The sequence below is a fragment of the Kogia breviceps genome, chromosome 3 (genome assembly GCF_026419965.1).
Source record: "Kogia breviceps isolate mKogBre1 chromosome 3, mKogBre1 haplotype 1, whole genome shotgun sequence".
Classification (NCBI taxonomy): Eukaryota; Metazoa; Chordata; class Mammalia; order Artiodactyla; family Physeteridae; genus Kogia; species Kogia breviceps.
The window spans coordinates 150,370,771-150,394,667 of record NC_081312.1 but is presented as its reverse complement, the minus strand read 5'-3'; the positions used below and the strand labels follow the sequence as shown (position 1 = coordinate 150,394,667).

Here is a 23,897-nt window from a genome sequence, read left to right as displayed (position 1 = left end):
CAGCAAAAAAACCAAAAACAACCCCCCCCCAAAACAAAAAAAACCAAACTGTTAGAAGCCAAAGGGGAAGAGAGAATCTTGAAAGAATCAAGAAAGCAGTGATCCATCATGTACAAGGAACCCTCAATAAGATTAACAGCTGATTTCTCATCAGAAACATAGGATAACAAAAGGCACTGTGATGAAAGGCAAAGTGCTGAAAGAAAAAGACTCGAGGATTCTATATCCTCTAAAACTGTTACTCAAACATGAAGGAGAAATCAGCACATCCTCTCCACCCCCAAAGAAACACCCAAAAAACAACGAGAGAATCTGACACTAGCAGACCAGCCCTAAAAGTAATGTCAGTACTACAGGAGTCTTTCAGGCTGAAAGGAAAGGGCACTGAGTAACGAATCCACGTGAAGAAATAAAGAGCACTGGTAAAGGCAACTATACAAGTTAAATGCAAAGGACAGAATAAAAGTATTTTTGTTTGTAAGTCTTTTCTCCTTTGAGTTAAAAGATAAAGCAATGATTACAAATGTGCTGATGGGCATACAATGTATAAACATGTAATCTGTATGACAATATAGCTCAAAGAAGGGGATAGAAAATAGAGTTATAGGGCTTCCCTGGTGGTGCAGTGGTTGGGAGTCCACCTGCTAATGCGGGTTTGTGCCCCGGTCTGGGAGGATCCCACATGCCACAGAGCGGCTAGGGCCGTGAGCCATGGCTGCTGAGCTTGTGCGTCCGGAGCCTGTGCTCTGCAACAGGAGAGGCCACAGCAGTAAGAGGCCCGTGTACCGCAAAAAAGAAAAAAAAAAAAAAAAAAAAAAAAAAAGAAAACAGAGTTATACGGGAGCAAAGTTTTTGTATACTCCTGAAATTAAGTTGGTATTAACCTCAACTAGATAAATTAAGATACTTAATTGTAACCCCCAGAAAAAGTGACATCACACGAAACAGTGAAGTAGGAAGCTCTAGGGTTTGGTCCCTCCCCCAAAACAACTAGTAAACTAGGAAAAAAAAATTATCAGAGTTAACTATTTTGGAACTCTGGAACCTGACTGGCACTTATGACAACCAGGGAAGTGCCTGATGAAGGGAGAGGCTGATATTTAGTAAGGAAATGATGTGCACGAACCAACTACCAGCCTCCTTTCCTCAGCCCTGCTGCAGCTGTGGGGACAGGAGCCCACATTCTAGGAGCAGCTGGCTGGTGGTAGGGCAGACAGTGGGGACCCTGTCTTCCAAATTTGGGGTTATACGGTTCAGTCAGTGTGCTTTGGAGAGTGGAGTCCTGTGGGGCTGGTGCAGACATTCACCTTGGTTTCTGCTCTCTCAGGCTGCAGAAGCTTTCCCCCACTGCATCTAACAGAAGATTTAGAGGGACAGGAACACCTTTTTGTTTTTCCCTTTTTGGAGCCAGACACTTAAGGAAATCTTTGTCAGGTCACTGGCTAACCACAGAGATAACAGAACAGAAACTTCAGTGACCACACAAGAAGGAATACACGCTTTGTAAAAAATAGTTTGGAAAAGGCACAAATGGACAGGCCCTCAATAAGCAAAGATCAGCAATTCCTCAGGAATGGGAGAATTTGATCTCCAGAGTTAACCAACTGTAATATTCAGAATATCTAATTCTCAAAAAAGAACTACAAAGCATACAAAGAAACAGGAAAGTGTGTCCAGGAAAAAAGAATTTGACAGAAACCACCCTTGAGAAATCCCAGACATTGGAATCACTGGTCAAATATGTTAAATCAAATATTCTAAACATGCTCAACGAGCTCAAGGACAGAGAATTAAAAGAAATAAGGAAAACAATGGATAAATAAAATGAGAATACCAATAAAGGGACAGAAATTATATAAAGGAACCAAACAGAAATTTTTGAGCTGAAAAGTACAATAACTGAAATGAAAAAGTTCACTAGAGGGGTTCAACCTCAGATTTGAGCAGGCAGAAAAATCAATAAACTTGAAGATAAGACAATCAAAATTATCCAATCTGAGCAGAAAGAAAAAAGGATGAAGAAAAATGAACAAAGCCTGCTTAAGGGACCTGTGGGACACCATCAAGCATAACAATATACAGACACCAGGAGTCCTAGAAGAAGAAAAAGAGAAAATGGCAGAAAAAAGTCGGGAGAGAAAATGGTTGTAAATTTGCTAAATATGATGGAAATATATAGGAACAGAGTGTATACTATTGAAACTAAGTCATATTATTCAACAGGTTTAAATTTAAGGTGTTAACTGTAATCTCCGAGGTAAACACTAAGAAATTAGAAAATATACAGAAAAAAAGATAAACGGAATCGAAACAGTACACTACAAAAAAATAAAATAAAAAATAAGCTACAAAAATGGCAGTAACAGAGAAATGAAAGAACAAAAGAAGTATAAGATATATATAAAAATAAGTAGAAAATGGCAGAAGTCCTTCCTTATCAGTAACTACATTAAATGTAAATGGATCAAGTGCTTCAATTAAAAGGCAGAAATTGGGGACTTCCCTGGTGGTGCAGTGGTTAAGACTCTCCCAATGCAGGGAGCCCAGGTTTGATCCTTATTCAGGGAACTAGATCCCACATGCATGCCATAACTAAGAAGCCCACGTGCCACAACTAAGGAGCTGGTGAGCTGCAACTAAGACCCAGTGCAACCAAATAAAAAAAAATAAATGTTTAAAAGAAAAAGAAAAGGCAGAAATTGGCAGAATGGATTTTAAAAAATATGATCCAACTATATTCTGTCTATAAGCTCACTTTAGATACAAAGAGGCTGAAAGTAAAAGGACAGAGAAAGATATTGTATGCAAAAGAGAGCTCACATGGCTATATTATTGTCAAAATAGACTTTAAGTCGAAAAAGGTTCAAAAGACAAAGTTCATCATGTTGATTTAAAAAATTCAGTCCATTAAGTGACACAATTATAAACATATACATGCAACTAACAACAGGGCCCCAAACTCTATGAAGCGTGAAACTGACAGAATTGAAGGAAGAAAAAAATAGATAAGTCAACAATAATACTTGGAGACTTTAATATCCTGATTTCAATGATAGAACATCTATACAGAAGATCAACAAGAAAACAGAAGACTTGAACACCATAAACCAACTAGGCGTAACAGACATCTATAGGCATTCTACCCAAGAGCAGAACACACATCCTTCTCAAGTACACACAGAACATTCGCCAGAACAGGCCAAATGTTAGGCCATAAAACAAGTCTCAAAAAATTTAAAAAGACCAAAATCATACAAAGTATGTTCTTCAACCACAATGGTATGAAATTAGAAATTAATAACAGAAATTTGTGAAATTAAAAAATATGTGGTTTTTTTTTTCAGGAGGGGCGGAGAGAAGATGGCAGAAAAGTAAGACGCGGAGATCACCTTCCTCCCCACAAATACATCAGAAATACATCTACATGTGGAACTTCTCCTATAGAACACCCACCGAACGCTGGCAGAAGACCTCAGACCTCCCAAAAGGCAAGAAACTCTCCACGTACCTGGGTAGGGCAAAAGAAAAAAAGAATAAACAGAGACAAAAGAATAGGGACGGGACCTGCACCAGTGGGAGGGAGCCGTGAAGGAGCAAAGGTTTCCACACACTAGGAGCCCCTTCACGGGAGGAGACTGCAGGTGGCGGACGGGGGGAGCTTTGAAGCTGTGAAGAAGAGCACAGTAACAGGGTGCGGAGGGCAAAGCAGAGAGATTCCTGCAGAGGACTGGTGCCAACCAGCACTCACCAGCCCGAGAGGCTTGTCTGCTCAACCGCTGGGGCAGGCAGGGGCTGGGAGCTGAGGCTTGGGCTTCGGTCGGAAGCCGGGAGAGGACTGGGGTTGGTGGCATGAACAAAGCCCGAAGGCGTTAGTGCACCACGGCTAGCCGGGAAGGAGTCCGGGAGAAGTCTGGAGCTGCCGAAGAGGCAAGAGACCTTTTCTTCCCTCTTTGCTTCCTGGGGCACAAGGAGAGGGGATTAAGCGCGCCGCGTAAAGAAGTTCCAGAAACGGGCGCGAGCTGCGGCTGTCGGCACAGACAACAGAGACGGGCATGGGACACTAGGGCTGCTGCTGCCGCCTCCAAGAAGCCTATGTGCGAGCACAGGTCACTCTCCACACCTCCTCTCCCGGGAGCCTGTGCAGCCCGCCACTGCCAGGGTCCCGGGATCCAGGGACAGTTTCCCCGGGAGAACGCGCAGCACACCTCGGGCTGCTGCAGAGTCATGCCGGCCTCTGCCTCCGCGGGCTCGCCCCGCATCCGTGCCCCTCCCTCCCCCCGGCCTGAGTGAGCCAGAGACCACGAATCAGCTGCTCCTTTAACCCCGTCCCGTCTGAGCGAAGGGCAGACGCCCTCGGACGACCTACAGGCAGAGGCGGGGCCAAGTCCAAAGCTGAACACCAGGAGTTGTGGGAACAAAGAGGAGAGGGGGAGGTCTCTCCCAGCAGCCTCAGAAGCAGCGGATTAAAGCTCCAAAATCAGCTTGAAGTGCCCTGCATCTGTGCAATACCTGAATAGACAGCGAATCATCCCAAGTTGACGAGGTGGACTTTGGGAGCAAGATATATTATTATTTTACCCCTTTTCTCTTTTTGTGAGTGTATATGTGTGTGCTGCTATGTGAGATTTTGTCTGTATAGCTTTGTTTTCACCATTTGTCCTAGGGTTCTGACCGAACTGTTTATTTTTTTGTTTTTTTTAAATAAAAATTTTCTTATTATTATTTATTTTAATAACTATTTTATCCTACTTTACCTCCTTTCCTTCTTTCTTTCTTTTTTTCTTGCTTCCTGTCTTCCTTCCTTTCTTCCTCCCTCCCTCCCTCCCTTCATTTCTTCCTTCCGTTCTTGCTTCCTTCATTTCTTCCTTCCTTTCTTGCTTCATTCCTTCATTTCTTCCTTCTTTCCTTCCTTCATTTCATCCTCCCTTCATCCCTCTCTTCCTTCCTTCCTATCTTCCTTCCTATTTCTTCTCCCTTTTATTCTGAGCCGTGTGGATTAAAGGCTCTTGGTGCCCCAGCCAGGTGTCAGGGCTGTGCCTCTGAGGTGGGAGAACCAACCTCAGGACACTGGTCCACAGAAGACCTCCCAGCTCCACGTAATATCAAACGGCGAAAATCTCCCAGAGATCTCCATCTCAACACCAAGACCCAGCTTCACTCAAGGACCAGCAACGATCAGTGCTGGACACCCTATGCCCAACAAAGAGCAAGACAGGTCTACAGCCCCATCCATTAGCAGAGGCTGCCTAAAATCATAATAAGGCTACCAACATCCCCATACACACCACCAGACGTGGACCTGCCCACCAGAAAGACAAGATCCAGCCTCATCCACCAGAACAGAGGCACTAGTCCCCCCAACCAGGGAATCTACTCAACCCACTGAACAAACCTTAGCCACTGGGGACAGCCACCAAAAACAACAGGAACTACGAACCTGCAGCGTGCAAAAAGGAGACCCCAAACACAGTAAGATAAGCGAAATGAGAAGACAGAAAAACACACAGCAGATGAAGGAGCAAGATAAAAACATACCAGACCTAACAAATGAAGAGGAAATAGGCAGTCTACCTGAAAAAGAATTCAGAATAATGACAGTAAAGATGATTCAAAATCTTGGAAATAGAATAGACAAATTGCAAGAAACAGTTAACAAGAACCTAGAAGAAATAAAGAGGAAGCAAGTAACGATGAGCAACACAATAAATGAAATGAAAAATACTCTAGATGGGATCAATAGCAGAATAACTGAGGCAGAAGGACGGATAAGTGACCTGGAAGATAAAATAGTGGAAATAACTACTGCAGAGCAGAAGAAAGAAAAAAGAATGAAAAGAACTGAGGACAGTCTGAGAGACCTCTGGGACAACATTAAACGCACCAACATTCGAATTATAGGGGTCCCAGAAGAAGAAGAGAAAAAGAAAGGGACTGAGAAAATATATGAAGAGATTATCGTTGAAAACTTCCCTAATATAGGAAAGGAAATAGTCAATCAAGTCCAGGAAGCACAGAGAGTCCCAAACAGGATAAACCCAAGGATAAACACGCCAAAGACACATAATAATCGAACTGTCAAAAATTAAATACAAAGAAAACATATTAAAAGCAGCAAGGGAAAAACAACAAATAACACACAAGGGAATCCCCATAAGGTTAACATCTGATCTTTCAGCAGAAACTCTACAAGCCAGAAGGGAGTGGCAGGACATATTTAAAGTGATGAAGGAAAAAACCCTACAACCAAGATTACTCTACCCAGCAAGGATCTCATTCAGATTTGATGGAGAAATTAAAACCTTCACAGACAAGCAAAAGCTGAGAGAGTTCAGCACCACCAAACCAGCTTTACAACAAATGCTAAAGGAATTTCTCTAGGCAAGAAACACAAGAGAAGGAAAAGACCTACAAGAACAACCCGAAACAATTAAGTAACTGGTAATAGGAACACACATATCAATAATTACCTTAAATGTAAATGGATTAAATGCTCCCACCAAAAGACACAGACTGGCTGAATGGATACAAAAACAAGACCCATATATACGCTGTCTACAAGAGACCCACTTCAGACCTAGGGACACACACAGACTGAAAGTGAGGGGATGGAAAAAGATATTCCATGCAAATGGAAATCAGAAGAAAGCTGGAGTAGCAATTCTCATATCAGACAAAATAGACTTTAAAATAAAAACTATTACAAGAGACAGAGAAGGACACTACGTAATGATCAAGGGACCGATCCATGAAGAAGATATAACAATTGTAAATATTTATGCACCCAACGTAGGAGCACCTCAATACATAAGGCAAATACTAACAGCCATAAAAGGGGAAATCGACAGTAACACAATCATAGTAGGGGACTTTAACACCCCACTGTCACCAATGGACAGATCATCCAAAATGAAAATAAATAAGGAAACACAAGCTTTAAATGATACATTACACAAGATGGATTTACTTGATATTTATAGGACATTCCACCCAAAAACAACAGATTACACATTTTTCTCAAGTGCTCATGGAACATTCTCCAGGATTGATCATATATTGGGTCACAAATCTAGCCTTGGCAAATTTAAGAAAATTGAAATCGTATCAAGTATCTTTTCTGACCACAACGCTATGAGACTAGATATCAATTACAGGAAAAGATCTGTAAAAAATACAAACACATGGAGGCTAAACAATACACTACTTAATAACGAAGTGATCACTGAAGAAATCAAAGAGGAAATCAAAAAATACCTAAAAACAAATGACAATGGAGACATGATGACCGAAAACCTATGGGATGAAGCAAAAGCAGTTCTAAGAGGAAAGTTTATAGCAATACAATCATACCTTAAGAAACAGGAAACAACTCGAATAAACAACCTAACTTTGCACTTAAAGCAATTAGAGAAAGAAGAACAAAAACCCCCCAAATTTAGCAGAAGGAAAGAAATCATAAAGATCAGAAATAAATGAAAAGGAAATGAAGGAAATAATAGCAAAGAGGAATAAAACTAAAAGCTGGTTCTTTGAGAAGATAAACAAAATTGATAAACCATTAGCCAGACTCATCAAGAATAAAAGGGAGAAGACTCAAATCAATAGAATTAGAAATGAAAAAGGAGACGTAACAACGGACACTGCAGAAATACAAAAGATTATTATGAGATTACTACAAGCAACTGTATGCCAATAAAATGGACAACCTGGAAGAAATGGACAAATTCTTAGAAATGCACAACCTGCCGAGACTGAACCAGGAAGAAACAGAAAATATGAACAGACCAATCACAAGCACTGAAATTGAAACTGTGATTAAAAATCTTCCAACAAAAGCCCAGGTCCAGATGGCTTCACAGGCGAATTCTATCAAACATTTAGAGAAGAGCTAACACCTATCCTTCTCAAACTCTTCCAAGGGATAGCAGAGGGAGGAACACTCCCAAACTCATTCTATGAGGCCACCATCACCCTGATACCAAAACCAGACAAAGATGTCACAAAGAAAGAAAACTACAGGGCAATATCACTGATGAACATAGATGCAAAAATCCTCAACAAAATACTAGCAAACAGAATCCAACAGCACATTAAAAGGATCATACACCATGATCAAGTGGGGTTTATCCCAGGAATGCAAGGATTCTTCAATATACGCAAATCAATCAACGTGATACCCCATATAAACAAACTGAAGGAGAAAAACCATATCATCTCAATAGATACAGAGAAAGCTTTAGACAAAATTCAACACCCAGTTATGATAAAGATCCTGCAGAAAGTAGGCATAGAGGGAACTTTCCTCAACATAATAAAGGCCATATATGACAAACCCACAGCGAGCATCGTTCTCAATGGTGAAGAACTGAAACCATTTCCACTAAGATCAGGAACAAGACAAGGTTGCCCACTCTCACCACTCTTATTCAACATGGTTTTGGAAGTTCTAGCCACAGCAATCAGAGAAGAAAAAGAAATAAAAGGAATCCAAATAGGAAAAGAAGAAGTAAAGCTGTCACTGTTTGCAGATGACATGATACTATACATAGAGAATCCTAAGAATGCTACCAGAAAACTACTAGAGCTAATCAATGAATTTCGTAAAGTAGCAGGATGCAAAATTAATGCACAGAAATCTCTGGCATTCTTATACACTAATGATGAAAAATCTGAGAGTGAAATTAAGAAAAGACTCCCATTTACCATGGCAACAAAAAGAATAAAATACCTAGGAATAAACCTACCTAAGGAGACAAAAGACCTGTATGCAGAAACCTATAAGACACTGATGAAAGAAATTAAAGATGATACAAATAGATGGAGAGATATACCATATTCTTGGATTGGAAGAATCAACATTGTGAAAATGACTCTACTACCCAAAGCAATCTACAGATTCAATGCGATCCCTATCAAACTACCACTGGCATTTTTTACAGAACTAGAACAAAAAATTTCACAATTTGTATGGAAACACAAGACCCTGAATAGCCAAAACAATCTTGAGAATGAAAAATGGAGCTGGAGGAATCAGGCTCCCTGACTACAGACTATAGTACAAGGCCACAGTAATCAAGACAGTATGGTACTGGCACAAAAACAGAAATATAGATCAATGCAACAGGACAGAAAGCCCAGAGATAAACCCACGCACATATGGTCACCTTATCTTTGATAAAGGAGGGAAGGATATACAGTGGAGAAAAGACAGCCTCTTCAATAAGTGGTGCTGGGAAAACTGGACAGGTACATGTAAGAGTATGAAATTAGAACACTTCCTAACACCATACACAAAAATAAACTCAAAATGGGTTAAAGACCTAAATGTAAGGCCAGACACTATCAAACTCTTAGAGGAAAATATAGGCAGAACACTCCATGACATAAATCACAGCAAGATCCTTTTTGACCCACCTCCTAGAGAAATGGAAATAAAAAGAAAAATAAACAAATGGGACCTAATGAAACTTAAAAGCTTTTGCACAGCAAAGGATACCATAAACAAGACCAAAAGGGAACCCTCAGAATGGGAGAAAATATTTGCAAATGAAGCAACTGACAAAGGATTAATCTCCAAAATTTATAAGCAACTCATGCAGCTCAATAACAAAAAAAACCCAACCCAATCCAAAAATGGGCAGAAGAACTAAATAGACATTTCTCCAAAGAAGATACACAGATTGCCAACCAACACATGAAAGAATGCTCAACATCATTAATCATTAGAGAAATGCAAATCAAAACTACAATGAGCTATCATCTCACACTGGTCAGAATGGCCATCATCAAAAAATCTACAAACAATAAATGCTGGAGAGGGTGTGGAGAAAAGGGAACACTCTTGCACTACTGGTGGGAATGTAAATTGATACAGCCACTATAGAGAACAGTATGGAGTTTCCTTAAAAAACTACAAATAGAACTACCATACGACCCCACAATCCCACTACTGGGCATATACCCTGAGAAAACCATAATTCAAAAAGAGTCATGTACCAAAATGTTCTTTGCAGCTCTATTTACAATAGCCAGGACATGGAAGCAACCTAAGTGTCTAATGACAGATGAATGGATAAAGAAGATGTGGCACATATATACAATGGAATATTACTCAGCCATAAAAAGAAATGAAACTGAGTTATCTGTAATGAGGTGGATAGACCTGGAGTCTGTCATAGAGTGAAGTAAGTCAGAAGGAGAAAAACAAATACCGTATGCTAACACATATATATGGAATCTAAGAAAAAAAAAAGTCATGAAGAGACTAGGGGTAGGATGGGAATAAAACAAAGACCTACTAGAGCATGGACTTGAGGATATGGGGAGGGGGAAGGGTAAGCTGTGACGAAGTGAGAGAGTGGCACGGACATATATACACTACCAAATGTAAAACAGATAGCTAGTGGAAAGCAGCTGCATAGCACAGGGAGATCAGCTCGATGCTTTGTGACCACCTAGAGGGGTGGGATAGGGAGGGTGGGAGGGAGGGAGATGCAAGAGGGAAGAGATATGGGAACATATGTGTATGTATAGCTGATTCACTTTGTTGTAAAGCAGAAACTAACACACCATTGTAAAAGTTATACTCCAATAAAGATGTTAAAAAAAAATATGTGAAAATTTACACCCTCCTAAATAGCCAAAGGACCAAAGAAAAAAAATCACAAGGGAAATCATAATTTAAAAAAAAAAAAATTTTTTTTTTTTGCGGTACGCGGGCCTCTCACTGTCGTGTCCTCTTCCGTTGTGGAGCACAGGCTCTGGACGCACAGGCTCAGTGGCCATGGCTCACGGGCCGAGCCACTCCGTGGCATGTGGGATCTTCCCGGACCGGGGCACGAACCCGTGTCCTCCGCATTGGCAGGCAGATTTGCAACCACTGCGCCACCAGGGAAGCCCAGAAAATATTTTGAGATTATGAAATTGAAAACACAACGTACCAAAACTTATACGATGAAGCTAAAGCAGCGCTTAGAGGGGAATTTGTACCTGTAAAAAGCTGTATTAAAAAAGAAGTCTGGGGGGCTTCCCTGGTGGCACAGTGGTTGAGAATCCGCCAGCTGATGCAGGAGACACGGGTTCGTGCCGCGGTCCTGGAAGATCCCACATGCCGTGGGGTGGCTGGGCCTGTGATGCATGGCCGCTGAGCCTGTGTGTCCGGAGCCTGTGCTCCGCAACGGGAGCGGCCACAGAAGTGAGAGGCCCGCGTACCACAAAAAAAAAAAAAAAAAAAAAAGAAGTCTGGGGAATTCCCTGGCAGTCCAATGGTAAGGACTCCACGCTTCCATTGCAGGGGGGCACGGGTTCGATTCCTAGTCCAGGAATTAAGATCCCACAAGCCATGCAGCGTGGTCAAAACCAAAAACAAACAAAACGAAAAAAAGAAGGCTGGAACCCTCCTACACTGTTGTTGGGAATGTAAATTGGTACATTTACATTGGTACATAAACCACTATGGGGAACAGTATGGAGGTACCTTTAAAAACTAAAAATAGAACTACCATACGATCCAGCAATCCCACTCCTGGGCATATATATCTGCAGAAAGCCATAATTCGAAAAGATACACGCACCCAAATGTTCACTGCAGCACTATTTACAATAGCCAAGGTATGGAAGCAACCTAAATGTTCATCGGCAGAGGAAAGGATAAAGAAGACATGGTACATATATACAATGGAATATTAGCCTTAAAAAAGAATGAAATAATGCAATTTACAGCAACATGGATGGACCTAGAGATGATCATACTAAGTGAAGAGGTAAGTCAGAGAAAGACAAATATGATATATTATATGTGGAATCTAAAAAAATGATCAAACGAACTCATTTACAAAACAGACACAGACTCAGACTTTGAAAACAAACTTATGGTTACCAAAGGGGAAAGGTGGGGGTAATTAGGAATTAACATATACATACTACTATATATAGAACAGATAATCAACAAGCTTCTACTGTAGAGCACAAAGAACTCTACTCCATATTCTGTAATAACCTATATGGGGAAAGAGTCTGAAAAAGAATGGATATATGATAATGTGTAACTGAATCACTTTGCTGTACACCTGAAACTAACACAACACTGCAAATCAACTATACTCCAATATAAAATAAAATTTTAGAGACGGCTTAAAGATAGCGGAAGAGTAAGACGCGGAGATCTCCTTCCTCCTCACAGAGACATCAGAAATACATCTACACGTGGAACTTCTCCTATAGAACACCCACCGAACGCTGGCAGAAGACCTCAGACCTCCCAAAAGGCAAAAAACTCCCCACATATCTGGGTAGGGCAAAAGAAAAAAGAATAAACAGGGACAAAAGAATAGGGACGGGACCTACGCCAGTGGGAGGGAGCCGTGAAGGAGGAAACACTCCCACACACTAGAGGCCCGTTCGCGGGCGGAGACTGCGGGCGCCGGAGGGGGAAGCTCCGGAGCCGCGGAGGACAGCTCAGCCACAGGGGTGCGGAGGGCAAAGCGGAGAGATTCCCGCAGAGTATCGGTGCCGACCGGCACTCACCAGCCCGAGAGGCTTGTCTGCTAGCCCGCCGGGGCGGGCGGGGCCGGGAGCTGAGGCTCGGGCTTCAGTCGGATCCCAGGGAAAGGTCTGGAGTTGGCAGAGTGAAGACAGCTTGAAGGGGGCTAGTGAACCACGGCTGGCCGGGAGGGAGTTCGGGAGAAGTCTGGAGCTGCCGAAGAGGCAAGAGACCTTTTCCTCCCTCTTTGCTGCCTGGGCGCGAGGAGAGGGGATTAAGTGCGCCGCTTAAAGGAGCCCCAGAAGCGGGCGCGGAGCTGCCGAAGAGACAAGAGACTTTTTCTTGCCTCTTTGCTTCCTCGGGTGTGAGGTGAGGGGATTAAGAGCACCGCGTAGAGGAACTCCAGAAACGGGCGCGAGCCGCGGCTGTTGGCACGGACAGTAGAGACGGGTGTCGGACGCTAAGGTTGCTGCTGCCACCACCAAGAGGCCTGTGTGCGAGCACAGGTCACTCTCCACACCGGCCCTCCCGGGAGCCCGTGCAGTCCGCCACTGCCAGGGTCCCGGGATCCAGGGACAGCTTCCCCGGGAGAACGCACGGCGCGCCTTGGGCCTGTGCAGCGTCACGTCGGCCTCTGCCGCCGCGGACTCGCCCCGCCCCCGTGCCACTCCCTCCCCCCAGCCTGAGTGAGCTGGAGCCCCCGAATCAACTGCTCCTTTAACATCGTCCTGTCTGAGCGAAGGGCAGTCGCCCTCGGACAACCTACACGCAGAGGCGGGACCAAGTCCAAAGCTGAACCCCAGGAGCTGTGCAAACAGAGAGGAGAGGGCGAGGTCTCTCCCAGCAGCCTCAGAAGCGGCGGATTAAAGCTCCACAATCAACTTTAAGTGCCCTGAATCTGTTGAAAACCTGAATAGACAACGAATCATCCCAAGTTGAGGAGGTGGACTTTGGGAGCAAGATATACTATTATTTCCCCCCCTTTTTTTTTCTTTTTGTGAGTGTGTATGTGTGTGCTGCTGTGTGAGATTTTGTCTGTATAGCTTTGCTTTCACCATTTGTCCTAGGGTTAGACCGACCCATTTTTCTGTTTTTTTTTTTTTAAAGGAAATTTTTCTTCGTAATAATTATTTTTTATTTTAATAACTATACTTTATACTACTCTGTCTTCTCCCTTTCTTTCTTCCTTCCTTTCTTCCCTCCTTCCCTCCTTTCTTCCTTCCTTCCCCCCTTCTTTCCTCCCTTCCTCTCTTCCTTCCTCCCTTTCTTCCTCTGCACCTTCCTTCCTTCCTTTCTTGCTTCCTTCCTTCATTTCTTCCTTCCTTTCTTCCTTCCTTCCCTCCCTCCCTCCTCCCTTCCTTCCTTTTCTTTCCTTTCTATTTATTCTACCTTTTATTTTGAGCCGTGTGGATTAAAGGTTCTTGGCGCCCCAGCCAGGCACCAGGGCGGTGTCCCTGAGGTGGGAGAACCAACCTCAAGACACTAGTCCACAAGAGACCTCCCAGCTCCACGTAATATCAGACGGCGAAAATCTCCCAGAGATCTCCATCTCAACACCAAGACCCAGCTTCACTCAAGGACCAGCAAAGAACAGTGCTGGACACCCTATCCCCAACAAAGAGCAAGACAGGTCTACAGCCCCATCCATTAGCAGAGAGGCTGCCTAAAATCATAATAAGGTTACCAACATCCCCAAACACACCACCAGACGAGGACCTGCCCACCAGAAAGACAAGATCCAGCCTCATCCACCAGAACAGAGGCACTAGTCCCCCCAACCAGGGAATCTACTCAACCCACTGAACCAACCTTAGCCACTGGGGACAGCCACCAAAAACAACAGGAACTACGAACCTGCAGCGTGCAAAAAGGAGACCCCAAACACAGTAAGATAAGCGAAATGAGAAGACAGAAAAACACACAACAGATGAAGGAGCAAGATAAAAACACACCAGACCTAACAGATGAAGAGGTAATAGCCAATCTACCTGAAAGAGAATTTAGAATAATGATGGTGAAGATGATGCAAAATCTTGGAAATAGAATAGACAATTTGCCAAGAAACAGTTAACAGGGACCTAGAAGAAATAAAGACGAAGCAAGAAACGATGAGCAACACAATAAATGAAATGAAAAATACTCTAGATGGGATCAATAGCAGAATAACTGAGGCAGAAGGACGGATAAGTGACCTGGAAGATAAAATAGTGGAAATAACTACTGCAGAGCAGAAGAAAGAAAAAAGAATGAAAAGAACTGAGGACAGTCTGAGAGACCTCTGGGACAACATTAAACGCACCAACATTCGAATTATAGGGGTCCCAGAAGAAGAAGAGAAAAAGAAAGGGACTGAGAAAATATTTGAAGAGATTACAGTTGAAAACTTCCCTAATATAGGAAAGGAAATAGTCAATCAAGTCCAGGAAGCACAGAGAGTTCCATACAGGATAAACCCAAAGAGAAACACGCCAAGACACATAATAATCAAACTGTCAAAAATTAAATACAAAGAAAACATATTAAAAGCAGCAAGGGAAAAACAACAAATAACACACAAGGGAATCCCCATAAGGTTAACATCTGATCTTTCAGCAGAAACTCTACAAGCCAGAAGGGAGTGGCAGGACATATTTAAAGTGATGAAGGAAAAAAACCTACAACCAAGATTACTCTACCCAGCAAGGATCTCATTCAGATTTGATGGAGAAATTAAAACCTTTACAGACAAGCAAAAGCTGAGAGAGTTCAGCACCACCAAACCAGCTCTACAACAAATCCTAAAGGAACTTCTCTAGGCAAGAAACACAAGAGAAGGAAAAGACCTACAAGAACAACCCGAAACAATTAAGTAAATGGTAATAGGAACATACATATCGATAATTACCTTAAATGTAAATGGATTAAATGCTCCCACCAAAAGACACAGACTGGCTGAATGGATACAAAAACAAGACCCATATATATGCTGTCTACAAGAGACCCACTTCAGACCTAGGGACACATACAGACTGAAAGTAAGGGGATGGAAAAAGATATTCCATGCAAATGGAAATCAGAAGAAAGCTGGAGTAGCAATTCTCATATCAGACAAAATAGACTTTAAAATAAAGACTATTACAAGAGACAAAGAAGGACACTACATAATGATCAAGGGATCGATCCATGAAGAAGATATAACAATTGTAAATATTTATGCACCCAACGTAGGAGCACCTCAATACATAAGGCAAATACTAACAGCCTTAAAAGGGGAAATCGACAGCAACACAATTATAATGGGGGACTTTAACACCCCACTTTCACCAATGGACAGATCATCCAAAATGAAAATAAATAAGGAAACACAAGCTTTAAATGATACATTACACAAGATGGACTTAATTGATATTTATAGGACATTCCATCCAAAAACAACAGAATACACATTTTTCTCAAGTGCTCATGGAACATTCTCCAGGATTGATCATATATTGGGTCACAAATCTAGCCTTGGCAAATTTAAGAAAATTGAAATCGTATCAAGTATCTTTTCCGACCACAACGCTATGAGACTAGATATCAATTATAGGAAAAGATCTGTAAAAAATACAAACACATGGAGGCTAAACAATACACTACTTAATAACGAAGTGATCACTGAAGAAATCAAAGAGGAAATCAAAAAATACTTAGAAACAAATGACAATGGAGACACAACGACCCAAAACCTATGGGATACAGCAAAAGCAGTTCTAAGAGGCAAGTTTATAGCAATACAATCATACCTTAAGAAACAGGAAACATCTCGAATAAACAACCTAACTTTGCACTTAAAGCAATTAGAGAAAGAAGAACAAAAAAACCCCAAATTTAGCAGAAGGAAAGAAATCATAAAGATCAGATCAGAAATAAATGAAAAAGAAGTGAAGGAAACAATAGCAAAGATCAATAAAACTAAAAGCTGGTTCTTTGAGAAGATAAATAAAATTGATAAACCATTAACCAGACTCATCAAGAATAAAAGGGAGAAGACTCAAATCAATAGAATTAGAAATGAAAAAGGAGATGTAACAACTGACACTGCAGAAATACAAAAGATTACTAGAGATTACTACAAGCAACTGTATGCCAATAAAATGGACAACCTGGAAGAAATGGACAAATTCTTAGAAATGCACAACCTGCCGAGACTGAACCAGGAAGAAATAGAAAATATGAATAGACCAATCACAAGCACTGAAATTGAAACTGTGATTAAAAATCTTCCAGCAAACAAAAGCCCAGGACCAGATGGCTTCACAGGCGAATTCTATCAAACATTTAGAGAAGAGCTAACACCTATCCTTCTCAAACTCTTCCAACAGATAGCAGAGGGAGGAACACTCCCAAACTCATTCTATGAGGCCAACATCATCCTGATACCAAAACCAGACAAAGACGTCACAAAGAAAGAAAACTACAGGCCAATATCACTGATGAACACAGATGCAAAAATCCTCAACAAAATATTAGCAAACAGAATCCAACAGCACATTAAAAGGATCATACACCATGATCAAGTGGGGTTTATCCCAGGAATGCAAGGATTCTTCAATATACGCAAATCAATCAAGGTGATACACCATATCAACAAACTGAAGGAGAAAAACCATATGATCATCTCAATAGATGCAGAGAAAGCTTTTGACAAAATTCAACACTCATTTATGATAAAAACCTTGCAGAAAGTAGGCATACAGGGAACTTTCCTCAACATAATAAAGGCCATATATGACAAACCCACAGCTAGCATCGTTCTCAATGGTGAAAAACTGAAACCATTTCCACTAAGATCAGGAACAAGACAAGGTTGCCCACTCTCACCACTCTTATTCAACATAGTTTTGGAAGTTCTAGCCACAGCAATCAGAGAAGAAAAAGAAATAAAAGGAATCCAAATAGGAAAAGAAGAAGTAAAGCTGTCACTGTTTGCAGATGACATGATACTATACATAGAGAATCCTAAGGATGCTACCAGAAAACTACTAGAGCTAATCAATGAATTTGGTAAAGTTGCAGGATACAAAATGAATGCACAGAAATCTCTGGCATTCTTATACACTAATGATGAAAAATCTGAGAGTGAAATTAAGAAAACACTCCCATTTACCATGGCAACAAAAAGAATAAAATACCTAGGAATAAACCTACCTAAGGAGACAAAAGACTTGTATGCAGAAAACTATAAGACACTGATGAAAGAAATTAAAGACGATACAAATAGGTGGAGAGATATGCCATGTTCTTGGATTGGAAGAATCAACATTGTGAAAATGACTCTACTACCCAAAGCAATCTACCGATTCAATGCAATCCCTATCAAATTACCACTGGCATTTTTTACAGAACTAGAACAAAAAAATTTCACAATTTGTATGGAAACACAAAAGACCCCGAATAGCCAAAGCAATCTTGAGAACGAGAAATGGAGCTGGAGGAATTAGGCTCCCTGACTTCAGACTCTACTACAAGGCTACAGTAATCAAGACAATATGGTACTGGCACAAAAACAGAAATATAGATCAGTGGAACAGGATAGAGAGCCCAGAGATAAACCCACACACATATGGTCACCTTATCTTTGATAAAGGAGGGAAGGATATACAGTGGAGAAAAGACAGCCTCTTCAATAAGTGGTGCTGGGAAAACTGGACAGCTACATGTAAAAGTATGAAATTAGAACAATCCCTAACACCACACACAAAAATAAACTCAAAATGGGTTAAAGACCTAAATGTAAGGCCAGACACTATCAAACTCTTAGAGGAAAACATAGGCAGAACACTATACGACATAAATCACAGCAAGATCCTTTTTGACCCATCTCCTAGAGAAATGGAAATAAAAACACAAATAAACAAATGGGACCTAATGAAACTTAAAAGCTTTTGCACAGCAAAGGATACCATAAACAAGACCAAAAGACAACCCTCAGAATGGGAGAAAATATTTGCAAATGAAGCAACTGACAAAGGATTAATTTCCAAAATTTATAAGCAACTCATGCAGCTCAATAACAAAAAAACAAACAACCCAATCCAAAAATGGGCAGAAGAACTAAATAGACATTTCTCCAAAGAAGATATACAGATTGCTAACAAACACATGAAAGAATGCTCAACCTCATTAATCATTAGAGAAATGCAAATCAAAACTACAATGAGATATCATCTCACACCGGTCAGATTGGCCATCATCAAAAACTCTAGAAACAATAAATGCTGGAGAGGGTGTGGAGAAAAGGGAACCCTCTTGCACTGCTGGTGGGAATGTAAATTGATACAGCCGCTATGGAGAACAGTATGGAGGTTCCTTAAAAAACTACAAATAGAACTACCATACGACCCAGCAATCCCACTACTGGGCATATACCCTGAGAAAGCCATAATTCAGAAAGACTCATGTACCAAAATGTTCATTGCAGCTCTATTTACAATAGCCAGGACATGGAAGCAACCTAAGTGTCCATCAACAGATGAATGGATAAAGAAGATGTGGCACATATATACAATGGAATATTACTCAGCCATAAAAAGAAATGAAACTGAGTTATTTATAATGAGGTGGATGGACCTGGAGTCTGTCATACAGAGTGAAGTTAAGTCAGAAGGAGAAAAACAAATACCGTATGCTAACACATATATATGGACTCTAAGGGAAAAAAATGTCATGAAGAGATTAGTGGTAGGACGGGAATAAAACACAGACTTACTCGAGCATGGACTTGAGGATATGGGGAGGGGGAAGGGTGGGCTGTGACGAAGTGAGAGAGTGGCAGGGACATATATACACTATCAAATGTAAATTAGATAGCTAGTGGGAAGCTGCTGCATAGCACAGGGAGATCACCTCTGTGCTTTGTGACCACCTAGAGGGGTGGGATAGGGAGGGTGGGAGAGAGGGTGATGCAAGAGGGAAGAGATATGGGAACATATGTATATGTATAACTGATTCCGTTTGTTGTAAAGGAAAAACTAACACACTATTGTAAAACAATTATACTCCAATAAAGATGTTAAAAAAAAAATAAAAATAAAAATTAAAAAAAAAGAACAGTGGTGATAAACTGTTCAGTGAGTGATGTAAAAAAAGAAAGCATGTATTTTTAAAAATCAACAACAAAACCTTAATCTTAAAAAACTGAAAAAGATCAAACTAACACCAAAGCAAGTAGAGGGAAGGAAAAAATAAAGATTACACAGGAAGTAAACGAAATCAAGAATAGAAAAACAGGGGGGAGCGAGAAGATGGCGGAAGAGTAAGACGCGGGGATCACCTTCCTCCTCACAGATACATCAGAAATACATCTACACGTGGAACTTCTCCTATAGAACACCCACCGAACGCTGGCAGAAGACCTCAGACCTCCCAAAAGGCAAGAAACTCCCCACGTACCTGGGTAGGGCAAAAGAAAAAAGAATAAACAGAGACAAAAGAATAGGGACGGGACCTGCACCAGTGGGAGGGAGCCGTGAAGGAGGAAAGGTTCCCACACACTAGGAGCCCCTTCGCGGGCGGAGACTGCGGGTGGCGGAGGGGGAAGCTTCGGAGCCACGGAGGAGAGTGCAGCAACAGGGTGTGGAGGGCAAAGCGCAGAGATTCCGCAGAGGATCGGCCCGACCAGCACTCACCAGCGATAGGCTTGTCTGCTCACCCGACGGGGGCGGGCGGGGCTGGGAACTGAGCCTCGGGCTTCGGGCTTCAGTTGGATCCCAGGGAAAGGTCTGGAGTTGGCAGAGTGAAAACAGCCTGAAGGGGTTAGTGCACCACGGATAGCCGGGAGGGGAGGGAGTCCAGTTGAAGTCTGGAGCTGCCGAAGAGGCAAGAGACCTTTTCTTCCCTCTTTGCCTCCTGGTGCGCAAGGAGAGGGGTTTAAGCGCGCCGCTTAAAGGAGCTCCAGAAACGTGCGCGAGGCACGGACAACAGACGCTAGGGTTGCTACTGCCGCCACCAAGAGGCCTGTGTGCGAGCACAGGTCACTCTCCACACCGGCCCTCCCGGGAGCCCGTGCAGCCCGCCACTGCCGGGGTCCCGGGATCCAGGGACAGCTTCCCCGGGAGAACGCACGGCGCGCCTTGGGCCTGTGCAGCGTCACGTCGGCCTCTGCCGCCGTGGACTCGCCCCGCCCCCGTGCCACTCCCTCCCCCCAGCCTGAGTGAGCTGGAGCCCCCGAATCAACTGCTCCTTTAACATCGTCCTGTCTGAGCGAAGGGCAGTCGCCCTCGGACAACCTACACGCAGAGGCGGGACCAAGTCCAAAGCTGAACCCCAGGAGCTGTGCAAACAGAGAGGAGAGGGCGAGGTCTCTCCCAGCAGCCTCAGAAGCGGCGGATTAAAGCTCCACAATCAACTTTAAGTGCCCTGAATCTGTTGAAAACCTGAATAGACAACGAATCATCCCAAGTTGAGGAGGTGGACTTTGGGAGCAAGATATACTATTATTTCCCCCCCTTTTTTTTTCTTTTTGTGAGTGTGTATGTGTGTGCTGCTGTGTGAGATTTTGTCTGTATAGCTTTGCTTTCACCATTTGTCCTAGGGTTAGACCGACCCATTTTTCTGTTTTTTTTTTTTTAAAGGAAATTTTTCTTCGTAATAATTATTTTTTATTTTAATAACTATACTTTATACTACTCTGTCTTCTCCCTTTCTTTCTTCCTTCCTTTCTTCCCTCCTTCCCTCCTTTCTTCCTTCCTTCCCCCCTTCTTTCCTCCCTTCCTCTCTTCCTTCCTCCCTTTCTTCCTCTGCACCTTCCTTCCTTCCTTTCTTGCTTCCTTCCTTCATTTCTTCCTTCCTTTCTTCCTTCCTTCCCTCCCTCCCTCCTCCCTTCCTTCCTTTTCTTTCCTTTCTATTTATTCTACCTTTTATTTTGAGCCGTGTGGATTAAAGGTTCTTGGCGCCCCAGCCAGGCACCAGGGCGGTGTCCCTGAGGTGGGAGAACCAACCTCAAGACACTAGTCCACAAGAGACCTCCCAGCTCCACGTAATATCAGACGGCGAAAATCTCCCAGAGATCTCCATCTCAACACCAAGACCCAGCTTCACTCAAGGACCAGCAAAGAACAGTGCTGGACACCCTATCCCCAACAAAGAGCAAGACAGGTCTACAGCCCCATCCATTAGCAGAGAGGCTGCCTAAAATCATAATAAGGTTACCAACATCCCCAAACACACCACCAGACGAGGACCTGCCCACCAGAAAGACAAGATCCAGCCTCATCCACCAGAACAGAGGCACTAGTCCCCCCAACCAGGGAATCTACTCAACCCACTGAACCAACCTTAGCCACTGGGGACAGCCACCAAAAACAACAGGAACTACGAACCTGCAGCGTGCAAAAAGGAGACCCCAAACACAGTAAGATAAGCGAAATGAGAAGACAGAAAAACACACAACAGATGAAGGAGCAAGATAAAAACACACCAGACCTAACAGATGAAGAGGTAATAGCCAATCTACCTGAAAGAGAATTTAGAATAATGATGGTGAAGATGATGCAAAATCTTGGAAATAGAATAGACAATTTGCCAAGAAACAGTTAACAGGGACCTAGAAGAAATAAAGACGAAGCAAGAAACGATGAGCAACACAATAAATGAAATGAAAAATACTCTAGATGGGATCAATAGCAGAATAACTGAGGCAGAAGGACGGATAAGTGACCTGGAAGATAAAATAGTGGAAATAACTACTGCAGAGCAGAAGAAAGAAAAAAGAATGAAAAGAACTGAGGACAGTCTGAGAGACCTCTGGGACAACATTAAACGCACCAACATTCGAATTATAGGGGTCCCAGAAGAAGAAGAGAAAAAGAAAGGGACTGAGAAAATATTTGAAGAGATTACAGTTGAAAACTTCCCTAATATAGGAAAGGAAATAGTCAATCAAGTCCAGGAAGCACAGAGAGTTCCATACAGGATAAACCCAAAGAGAAACACGCCAAGACACATAATAATCAAACTGTCAAAAATTAAATACAAAGAAAACATATTAAAAGCAGCAAGGGAAAAACAACAAATAACACACAAGGGAATCCCCATAAGGTTAACATCTGATCTTTCAGCAGAAACTCTACAAGCCAGAAGGGAGTGGCAGGACATATTTAAAGTGATGAAGGAAAAAAACCTACAACCAAGATTACTCTACCCAGCAAGGATCTCATTCAGATTTGATGGAGAAATTAAAACCTTTACAGACAAGCAAAAGCTGAGAGAGTTCAGCACCACCAAACCAGCTCTACAACAAATCCTAAAGGAACTTCTCTAGGCAAGAAACACAAGAGAAGGAAAAGACCTACAAGAACAACCCGAAACAATTAAGTAAATGGTAATAGGAACATACATATCGATAATTACCTTAAATGTAAATGGATTAAATGCTCCCACCAAAAGACACAGACTGGCTGAATGGATACAAAAACAAGACCCATATATATGCTGTCTACAAGAGACCCACTTCAGACCTAGGGACACATACAGACTGAAAGTAAGGGGATGGAAAAAGATATTCCATGCAAATGGAAATCAGAAGAAAGCTGGAGTAGCAATTCTCATATCAGACAAAATAGACTTTAAAATAAAGACTATTACAAGAGACAAAGAAGGACACTACATAATGATCAAGGGATCGATCCATGAAGAAGATATAACAATTGTAAATATTTATGCACCCAACGTAGGAGCACCTCAATACATAAGGCAAATACTAACAGCCTTAAAAGGGGAAATCGACAGCAACACAATTATAATGGGGGACTTTAACACCCCACTTTCACCAATGGACAGATCATCCAAAATGAAAATAAATAAGGAAACACAAGCTTTAAATGATACATTACACAAGATGGACTTAATTGATATTTATAGGACATTCCATCCAAAAACAACAGAATACACATTTTTCTCAAGTGCTCATGGAACATTCTCCAGGATTGATCATATATTGGGTCACAAATCTAGCCTTGGCAAATTTAAGAAAATTGAAATCGTATCAAGTATCTTTTCCGACCACAACGCTATGAGACTAGATATCAATTATAGGAAAAGATCTGTAAAAAATACAAACACATGGAGGCTAAACAATACACTACTTAATAACGAAGTGATCACTGAAGAAATCAAAGAGGAAATCAAAAAATACTTAGAAACAAATGACAATGGAGACACAACGACCCAAAACCTATGGGATACAGCAAAAGCAGTTCTAAGAGGCAAGTTTATAGCAATACAATCATACCTTAAGAAACAGGAAACATCTCGAATAAACAACCTAACTTTGCACTTAAAGCAATTAGAGAAAGAAGAACAAAAAAACCCCAAATTTAGCAGAAGGAAAGAAATCATAAAGATCAGATCAGAAATAAATGAAAAAGAAGTGAAGGAAACAATAGCAAAGATCAATAAA

General features: G+C 41.9%; 2 protein-coding genes across 2 annotated transcripts in view; one reads left to right on the top strand and one right to left on the bottom strand.

Moving 5' to 3' along the window:
- The window catches only part of KIF7 (kinesin family member 7), a 38,423-nt gene extending 35,015 nt beyond the window's left edge, over positions 1 to 3,408 (top strand). Inside the window, exon 25 of the transcript XR_010839826.1 lies at positions 3,345 to 3,408. The gene's annotated coding sequence lies outside the window, so the exon portion shown is untranslated. The remainder of the gene's footprint in view (positions 1 to 3,344) is intronic.
- The window catches only part of TICRR (TOPBP1 interacting checkpoint and replication regulator), an 88,902-nt gene that overhangs the window by 10,331 nt on the left and 54,674 nt on the right, over positions 1 to 23,897 (bottom strand). The gene's annotated exons all lie outside the window — the stretch shown is intronic.